Genomic DNA, 10,827 nt, shown 5'->3' with positions numbered 1-10,827 from the left:
CCAGCGGCAAAGGAGATCTGCCTGGTGCCTTCAACACCTTCAGAGAGGGGATTTTGGCAGCTGCCGTTTATCATCCAGGGTGTGGAAATTGGCACTTCTGGTAGTTCTGCACAACTATGTTGCGCTTGGACACTGCTGTCCTTCTTTGCATCCGGATGCAGCAGTCCAGTGCTCTTCATGGTGAGCCAGTGGGAGCTCCCATCAAGGCTAGCTGCAGCTCCCTGATGATGACCTGTTTATTGGGCTGGGATGAAGGCAGGGCTGAATACTCTGCATGCCCCACCACTGCCTCCGGGCACCATGCGGAGACATCCATCCCCACCATGCAGTGCTGTGCCCCGCCCATGGTCTGCCCTCTTGAGCCTCTGCACTTCTTGGACAGCATGCAAGGAAATGCAGCCCTTCCCAGGGCTTTCCTTCAAGAGCTCTAAAGGGAGGGCTCCGTCTCAAAGGGCCCTCCCAGCACTGAGAAAAGCACAATACTGTGCAGAGGGAATTGCTCTGTTGAAGGTTTTTGGCCCAAGCGGCCCCCACTTGAAAAACAGTGAAGATCACCACACTAATTCCACAAAAGTTAAACAAGGCAGCTGGAAGACAAACATGGTGTGCCAGAGGCCGTACCTTTTGGGGGCATGCCAGGGCTCTTCAGCAAACATAAGAAGAGCCCTGCTGGATCAGGCCCAAGGAAGCCTATCTCGTCCAGCATCCTATTTCACACAGTGGCCCACCAGATGCCTCTGGCAAGCCCATAGGCAAGAGGTCTGTGCATGCCTTCTCTCCTGCGGTTGCTCCCCAGCAATTGGTATTGAGAGGCATCTTGCCTCTGCAGCTGGAGGTGGCCCACAGCCACCAGACTAGTGGCCATTGATAGACCTCCATGAATCTGTCTAAACCCCTTTTAAAGCCATCCAGGCTGGTGGCCATCACCACATCCCATGGCAGAGAATTCCATAGATTAAGGATGTGCTGTGTGGAAAAGTACTTCCTCGGGTTCTAGTGTTGTGAGAGAGGAGAGAAATCTCTCTCTGTCTAGTCTCTCTGCTCCATGCATAATTTTATACACCTCTACCATGTCTCTCCATAGTCAGGACATGTAACCTTGCTGACCAGCTGGCCCCCCTTTTCCTAGGACAGACTCCCACAAAGACACCACCTCACACTCTGCAGCAGCAGTTGGAAGCCAAGAGAAGTGAACAGGTTCCTGGATTTATCTTTGTGTCCTCTTGCAACAGGAAACTCTGGAAGATTATATGGCGATTCCCTGTGAGCTTACCGCTTGGCTGAGAGCCTGCCTCTTAGATCAAGGTTTTTCCACAGTCACCACATTTCCCAGAAAGGCAAAGAATGCCTTTTGCTTTCCAGGTTGAGCTGCCTTTCCACCCCCACCCCACCCCACCCCCTCGGCAGTTTTTCTAATCAGGTTTTGCACTGCAGCAGCTCTTCCGGAATGTTCTGTGGATTTCTTCTATAAGGCTGTTATTGGAATTTCTTGTCAAAATGTTTGTCCAGAAGAAGACATACTCTGCATTGCAGATGGATGAATGATATGGCAAGCAATGTGATCCTCCTCTCAGTGAATCCTCCTTCCTTCCTTGGTGGAAATGCTTTGCATGCAATGGCCTCAGTTCTGGGAACCTGACCAGCTCCAGCTTTGGCTGGGTGTGGAAGTGCCTCTGAGGCGATGACTGCAAACATCCACATCCACACAACTTCCCTCTGAAGTGTGCAGCTGGTGCCAATAGCCAAGCATGGAGGCCCTGCCTGGCACCAAGTTCTGGACCATCACAGCAAGCCTGTGAGGCAGAGCAGCATCCTGTTGGAGACAGAGCTCCAGCAGCAACATTGACTCTTCACACCTTCCAGCCTATAGACCCCTGAGGGCATTGGGAGGAGAGCTAGGAAGCCAAGCAAGGGCCTTCCTCCTCCTTGGTTCCCTGTCTTGTTTTCAGTCCTGCTGCTCTGGGACCCTCTGATGGGTAGAATGGTATTCTCTGGACTCCCTCCCTCTCTCCGCCTTCCTGCTCTCCAAGCACACACTCGTTGAAACATTACAGTTATGAGTTTGGCTCTTCCAGTCACTGGCTTACATCATCAGATGAATAAGATGTCGCATTGAAACTAATGGGACAAGTTTACTTATCCTATTAATTCTAATGAGAGTATGCACTTAAATCTCTCTGGGGTACCCGAGCTGATGGTGTGTGACAGAAAGGGGACTCTTTAAAAAAAAAAAAAGAGGTTGGGAATTGGTCTATGGTATTGAGAGCTACTGAGAGGCCCAGAATCACACTCCCTCTATCAAACCCTTGATATTTGAATCCACCTGGGTTTGGGGCCTGAGGCTAATGACTCCCAGGCAGAAAAGGCTAATAGTTTCTCAAAGAATGAAGGCTGGAATGGATAACCTCTGAGACTTGGAGCACAACCTGCAGAATGAGGAACCCTTACAACACCTCTGACTGTACATCTCCAAGGGAACTCACCCCACCCACGGACCCTGTTGTAAGTGGTCATTTCTATGGGGGTATAATCCTTTATTAACTTCTCTGCTAGCTACATGCTAAAAGTTCAGCCTTGGCTGGACTGGTAAGACTGCGCCCCTTGTCTGAAAACAGGGTGTGGTTATCTGTTCTTTGCAAGTAGAGCAGATGCTGATGTGCTGAAACTGCTATCGCAAGAGCAAAGACTAGACCCCCACCCTTGGGGTTGGGGGCAGGTTGCAAACAGATTATAGACATGACCAGCACACTTTGGATGCAGTTGCTAAGGTCTACTATCTTATCTGGGGCAACAGCTTGTTGGGCTGTTGTTGCCTCGTAATTAAGGGTCGGGCCCTCCCATGTCGGCACGGCCACCTCCCAGAGCTTCGTTTGCAAACCTTCTCAATAAAGCTCTTTTTGAAACTCTGCTTCTGGTGTCCAGCAAACAACCTAACCGAGAGAACGAACCAGGGAAATTGGTTCCCTTCCATCAACCCTGTGTGTGTTCCCTGGGATCCTGCTCTCCCATTGGCTCTGCATCCTTCAACAGTAACCCCAGATGTACTAGATAACTCTTACCTCCAAGGTCCCAGGAATAACTAACATAAGAACAGTCCTGCTGGATCAGGGCCAAGGCCTATCCATCCAGCATCCTAGGAACTCCTGAGCTGCACCAGACAAATCAGCCCTGAAGTGGACATGGAAGTGGCCCACCACCAAAAGCCGGGGCTTCCAAACCAACTCTGTGAGCAGCTCAGTAAGGGACTCTGTTGGGCAGTGGGGTGCCTGGTACACCCACAGAATCCCGAGTCCATCCCTGCATCCCAGGCCAGGATAGACACCCCCCCTATGGGCTGATTCTCTCCTAGGGATTCTGGTTACAGGGGGCGGGGGGATCCTGTGGACCACAGCCACTCCAACCCCCGCCCTTCCCTGACCTCCCTTGCAACAGAATATAGCACAGGGAGAAGCTGGGCCCAGACCACTAGTTTCACCCAGTCAGGTCTCTGTTCTACAAGCCAGTTCTGAAGGAACTCAAATGTGAAACTGGCTGATGATCTTCCAGCAAAAATATGTAACGTGTCCCTACAAACAAGCTCAGTATCAAAGGACTGGAATGTAGCTAGTGTAACTCCAATTTTCAAAAAGGGATCAGGGTCGGGGTGGGTGGGGGTGGGGATCCAGGAAATTACAAACTGGCCAACTTAATTTCTGTGCCTGGAAAATTGATGGAAAGCTTACTTCAGGACAAAATTGTGAAGGAGAACCAGCCTGGCTTCTGCAGCGGCAAGTCTTGACTCACTAATCTTTTGGAGAGTGTTGACAGGCAGGTGGATAAAGATGATCCAGTTGACATAGTATACATGGTAGGGATGAGCGAAAGGTTTCGGGTACAGATCGTTCTGTGCCCAAAAATGCCATTTTTGGGTGATTCGTTGCCAAAGTGAATCTCCCCCTCCCCAGCCCCCTGAAATGTTTTGGAGCGAAACAGATGAAACAAATCACCCCCGTTTCAGCTTCGAAGTATCTGTTGTTTCGGCCCTCCATTTTGTGGCCGATAAAATGCTTCTTCTTCCCCCTTCATTTTGAGCAATGACGTGTATGTGAGTTTCCCACCTTTTTGCCTACATTGACTTCAATGTAAAAACAGATCCCATTGACTTCAGCTTAAAAGTTCCGACCTGCAGAGGAACTTGGTGTTAAGTGGCCAATTAACCTCCCATTGGCCAGGGGGAGGCCGAGGAAGGGGCAACTTCTGGGGGGCGATTTGCAGAGGGCTTTGCAAAGTTTGCCGGAGGGCAGTATTTAAAAACTAGCTTCTTTAATTGAAAAGTTCTGACCTGCAGAGGGATGACCACACTTGGTGTTAAGTGGCCAAATTAACCCCCCATTGGCCAAGGGGAGGTCAAGGAAGGGGCAACGGTGGGGGGGCATTTTCAGAGGGCTTTGCAGGAGGGTATTTAAAGGGCTAGCAGTAGCTATTTTCTTCCTTTCTGCTGCTGCCTGTGTGAGAGAAGAGAGAGCGATTCCCTGATTTCTCCACCATTGCCTCCATTTTGCTCAGCAAGCTATTGTTCAGCAAGCACTTATGCCAGTGGTCTGCCTGCCTCCCACTTGCTTAATTTCAGCCTTTTTTTCAGAAAAAGAGAAGAGGAGGAGAAAAAAAAAGATTTTTTAAAATACCTGCCTTGCTGCAAAGCCAGCCTCTTGCCTGCCTGCCTGTGCTAGCCATTCCCTCCTGCATTTTCTCTCTTTTTAATTGAGAAAGAGAATATAGTTAGAGAAGGATTTTTTTCCTGGTAAAAATAAAATAAAATCCTGACAACTTCTTCCTGCTGTGGAGCCAGAATAATCACTGCTGCCTGCCTGCCTGAAACAACTGCCAATCCAGCCAACAGTCCAGTGGCCACCAATTTTCCAGAGAGGTTGCCCCATCTGAAGAGTGATTCAGCAATCTCTTTGCAAACATCACTTTGTCTAAGGAGCATACAGAGGAGCCACCTCCAAGCACATCAGCATTTTCATCCTACCATCAGACTCCACACCCCACCCTGGTCACATGCGAGTCTTTTGCTCACCTCCTGCTGGAGCCAACTCTAGGGGTCAGCCACTCAGCACATGGTGGGCTGAGGACCATGCGGCAGGACCCTTGAGGACCATGCGGCAGGAAGAGAAGGGTTTCTTTGTGCTCATTTGGAGCCAGGCAGGGCTTGCAACAGGTTGTTGGCAGGCAAATGGTTGCCACAAGGATGAGTGCAATCCTGGGAAGTTAGGACTGCAGGGGCCTGAAGTCTCTGACTTGGATTTGGTTAATTAAGGAAGGAAGCCAGGGCTTTGGCTTCAGGGAAAGGTTTAGTCTAGCAAACAGTTTGTTAGCTCACATTAGACTTATTTTCCTTTGGTGTGTCTTGCATGACCTTGCAACTGTATTATTGTGTTTTATCTGTAACATAACAAACTAAGAAACACTAGCCTGCGCCCAGCTATCCATCCAGGGCACTGCAAAAGTCTCTGTCAGGTGCTTTTAAAGATTCATATATCCCTGTTCCTTTCAACTGGCGTGCTTTTTGAAGTATTGCAACTACTGAATGTTTCTTTTACCTGTAAATAAAATAATAATAATTATAATAATTATAATTATAATTATTATAATTATTATTACTATTGACTGATCACCTGCCTGCCAACCATGTTCAAATTATTAACTGGAATAATAGCAGATGAAGTGATGCAACACTTATTAACTAACAATCAGCTTCTAGTTGAAGAGAAAGGAAATTGCCCGAACACCAGAGGCACAAAAGACCAGCTGCTGATTGACAAAATGATTTTAGAAAAGAAAAACAAATCTAAGTGTTGCATGGATTGACTACAAGAAAGCCTTTGATTCATTGCCTCACACATGGATACTAAAATGTTTAGAAACAACTGGTGTCAGCAAAAACATTCAGATATTTATTTAAACAGCAATGAGCATGTGGAGTACACAGTTAACAATCAATGGTGAGACACTTGGACAGGTTAGCATTAGAAGAGGCATTTTCCAAGGGGACTCACTATCCCCTCTGTTGTTTGTAATCGCCATGACCCCACTTTCACAAATACTAAACAAAACAGGCCTTGGATACCAAACATCTAAAACATCAAGTCAAATCAATCATCTGCTGTACATGGACGATCTGAAGTTGTATGGAAAGTCCCAGTCAGAAATCGAATCACTGCTAAACACTGTCCGTATATTCAGTAGCGATATAGCAATGGAGTTTGCACTAGACAAGTGTGCTGCATTAATAATGAACAGAGGGAAAATAACAAAAACAGAAGGAATAGAACTGCCCAATGGAAGCAAGATCAAGAACCTTGAAGAGAAAGAACATTACAAATACTTGGGCATTCTCCAGGCTGATAACATCACACACACTGAAGTTAAAAGAAAAATTGGAAGTGAATACATCAGGAGAGTTAGAAAAATCCTAAAGTCCAAACTCAATGGCGGGAACACCATACAAGCCATAAACATCTGGGCTATACCTGTTATCAGATACAGTGCAGGAATAATAGACTGGACCCAGGCAGAGCTAGAGACGCTGGATCGTAAGACCAGGAAAATCATGACCATCAATCATGCTCTGCACCCCCGCAGTGATGTAGATAGGCTATACCTCCCTCGCAGCTGACATGGAAGAGGAATGCTGCAAGTCCATCAAACAGTAGAGGAGGAGAAAAGAGGCCTTGAAGAATATATCAAGGACAGTGAAGAAGATGCACTTCAAATGGTCAATAACAAGAAACTATTCAACACCAATGAAAGAAAGCAGGCCTACAAGAAAGAACAAGTCAAGAACCAAGCAGAAAAATGGAAAAAGAAGCCCCTGCATGGTCAATATTTGCACCATATAACCGGAAAATCAGACATCACCAAGACCTGGCAATGACTTAAGAATGGTTGCTTGAAGAAAGAAACAGAGGGTTTAATACTGGCTGCGCAAGAACAGGCACTAAGAACAAATGTAATAAGAGCAAAAGTAGAAAAATCCACAACAAACAGCAAGTGCTGCCTTTGTAAAGAAGCAGATGAAACAGTGGACCACCTAATCAGCTGTTGTCACAAGATCGCACAGACTGACTACAAACAAAGGCATGACAAGGTAGCAGGAATGAATCTTCTGGGGAGGCCTCTTCCAGGTTTCTTCTGAAACGTGATTGGTGGTGACAGATGAGAAGGCTTCCCCTCTTGTGGCTATGAAAATCCCTGCCTCCTGAGGCAAAGCTGGCCCCCATCCCACCAGTGAGCCAGCATTGACTGAGAAGATGCTTCTTCCATCAGGCTTCCCTGATTATTTCTGAGAATGCCTTTTTACTGAGGACTGTGTTTTACTGTGTTTGCCCGCCGCCACGCCCCACCCAGTGTCTGAGGGGGGTGGGTTTTGCTCAGAAACAGGGCGTGCCCATTTCTGAGCAAATTCCCGACCAGCGCCGCTTTTGCAGTGCAGCCAGGAGTGGCTCTCCCTGCTTTAAAAGGACTGGAAAGTAGCCAATGTAACACCTATTTTCAAAAAGGAATCCAGGGGCGAGCCAGGAAATTACAGGCCGGTTAGCTTAACGTCCGTTCCAGGTACAGTGCTCAGTTGTCATTGGCTTAAGGTCCGTTCCAGGCAGAGTGATGGAAAGCATCCTCAAGGATAAAATTGTAAAGGACGTAGAAGAACAGGCCCTGCTGGGAGAGAACCAGCATGGCTTCTGCAAAGGGAAATCTTGCCTCACGAACCTTTGGGAGTTCTTTGAGCCAATGACAACTGAGCACTGTACCCTTAACAACCATGAATGTCTTTGTCCCCCCTCCCCATTTATAAACAATGATTAATTTTAGAGGTGAAAAACAAGCATTAAAAATAAATAAATCTAAACCTCATGGACAGGGCCACAAATGCTGGCTGAATTTCCTCATTGTTCAACAACAACAAAACACACGCATATCTTTTCCCAGAAGAGCAAACACTTCTCAGAAAGCTTTAGGTATTTATTGAGCTGCCCTCTTTGTGATTGGTTCTGGCGGAATTTGCTTTCTCTTTCATGTTCTCGGCCTCGTTTGGGGGATTGTTTGTTGAGAGGGTGGAGAAGCAGTTCATTCTACCAAGACAGTGTCAACAAACCAGGAGCAGAGTCAGACTGGTGGTGGCCTGTGTCGTGTGCAGCCACTGCAGCCCCCCGGCCCCCCTCCCACAGCTGATGTCAGGCGCATGGCCGCATTTGGAAAGGAGATCGGCCTGCGCTGCTTTTAGACCACCTAATCAGCTGTTGTAAAAAGATCGCACAGACTGACTACAAACAAAGGCATGACAAGGTAGCAGGGATGAGACACTGGAACATCTGCAAAAAAATACAAGCTACCTGTAGCCAAACATTGGTGGGACCATAAAACTGAAAAAGTGGTAGAAAGTGAAGATGCAAATATGTTATTTGATTTTTGACTACAAACAGACAAACATCTGCCACACAATACACCAGATATAACTGTAGTCGAGAAGAAAGAAAAACAAGTCAAAATAATCGACATAGCAATACCAGGGGATAGCAGAATAGAAGAAAAAGAAATAGAAAAAATCACCAAATACAAAGATCTACAAATTGAAATTGAAAGGCTGTGGCAGAAAAAGACCAAAATAATTCCAGTGGTAATTGGCGCCCTGGGTGCAGTTCTGAAAGACCTTGAAGAGCACCTCAACACCATCGGGGCCACAGAAATCACCATCAGCCAATTACAAAAAGCAGCTTTACTGGGAACAGCCTATATTCTGCGACGATATCTATAACAACAAACAACAACAATATTGATGATAAAATTCAGCCATCCCAGGTCCTTGGGAAGGACTTGATGTCTGGATAAACCAAACCAGTCAATAACACCTGTCTGACTGTGTTAACAAGAAATAATAATATGTTCCAGCAGGAACGTTCACACAACACTTCATAATTCTCCAGGCCTGGGAAATCAGTACCACTTGAGGGCCAAACCGAATCCGGTGGCACCAGCTAAGAATACTCAGTTCTGCCTTCCTCCAGTCTGGGCACCTTGTTGCCAAGAGAGGCCACCAGACCCTCCCTTTGGGCTTCCACAACACTGGCCTTCAGCCAACCTACTGGCCACCCTCAAGCCTGAGCACCTGATATCTGGGAACTGTGTCGGTGATGGTGACAAGGGTCAGTGAACTGGGGCACACTTTTGACTCCCTCCCGGAACCCATTATGAAGTGATTCCCTGTAGGATTTCGGGCCAAGTCCACAGTGGGCCTCCCTTTCAAGAGGCTTCCTTGCTGCTGCCCACTTTTCTTCCCAATGCTGCACATTGAACTTAACAGGCAGCAGTGGGGACAGAGGAACATTCTGAACATCAGGTGATTTCACACAGTATCACTCAAACCGAAGAAAACATGAAAGAAGGTTAAATGTTAGGTTATTGCCTAACATGCAAAGGGTAACTCACAGATCACAGATTTCCTCAGCGTTTGTTAGCGAGTTCATTCAGATTGAAGAAGCTTGGGCATAAAACCCATTAGATTAAAATACCATTGTTTTCAGCCATGTTTGGGTGAGGGTTCAAGGTCTCTCTTTCCCAGACAGGGCATTTCCCCCACTACCAGCAGGATCAGCTGGGAGAAGGCGCAAAGACAAAAGAGGAGCCAGTGCTTTCATTGGCTCTCAGACTATGGATGTGCAGACCGGTCCGGTGGTCCGGTTCGGGGTTGAACCGAACCGCCCCCCGGTCCCGTCAAACTGGAACCAGAACCGTTGGACCGAGGAAACCCGCGCAGGGACACACGGACACACACACACACACACACACCCCCGCAGCCTCAGCAAGCCCCCCAAAGGGGCTAAAGGTATTTTATTAACTTTTAAAAAAAATTAAAAACCCAAAAAAATTCACGGACCGTTCAGGTCGGGGGAGAGGTTTGATGTGGGGCTGGACCAAACTGGCCCGGTTCCGTTTGAGGCCGGTCAGGCCTTGAACCGAACCAGGCCAGATGGTTCCATGCACACCCCTATCTCAGACCAAGACAGCCCTACTAAGCTTTTCCCTAGACATTGATCCTAAATACGCCTTTCTCTGCTTAAGTGGCCAGCATAGCTTCTAGTTCATCTAACACAGACTAGGTCATTCTTCTAGAGTTACATACAATAGGAAGTCTAACAATATTAACCTGGCTTCCTACTTGCATGCGTATCAAACCCACGATGCTGTTGAGGCAGAAAAGGGATGTCACACAGTTGACGCCCCGTTTCCTAGGTGCTGGTGCAAAGGTCATAGGGAGTGTTATTCTAGCTGTCCGTAGTGTCCTTCCTTGTGTTGTCAGGAGCCATGAGCACCCAATTCATCTCCTCTGCCAGATTGGAGCCCTGGAAACAGGAGCTGCAGCCACTGGAGATCACTCCCACTGGCAACTTGCCCTGCTTGTGGGGGGAGAAGCCAGAGCTTGGACTGGCCCTCGGCTACTGTTTGCCTTGGCCCTCCCTCATTCCACAGATTTCCTCTAGGGCATTTTGAAGAGCGTGGGGTTGGAAGGGTCCTGGGATGACTACAGCCTGCTCGGGGATCCTGTGGGTGTTCTCACCATGTGAGGGCTGGGATTCGACCCTTGCTTGCAACTCTCCCCACCCCCACTACAGGGCCTGAGACTTGAGAGGGAGGGGAGTTGCTTGCATCACCCTTGGCCTTTCTCTACTAGTTCTCCTTCTCTCACTTTCCCTCTGGCCACTGGGAGAACTTCAGGGCATCTCCTCCCCAACCTGTGCTTAGCCAGTCATGAAATAGCAACAGCCAACCATGGCAGGGACCCCCTCCCCT

The sequence above is a fragment of the Hemicordylus capensis genome, chromosome 6, assembly GCF_027244095.1.
Source record: "Hemicordylus capensis ecotype Gifberg chromosome 6, rHemCap1.1.pri, whole genome shotgun sequence".
In the NCBI taxonomy this organism is placed as follows: domain Eukaryota; kingdom Metazoa; phylum Chordata; class Lepidosauria; order Squamata; family Cordylidae; genus Hemicordylus; species Hemicordylus capensis.
Note: the sequence above shows the minus strand (reverse complement) of the source record.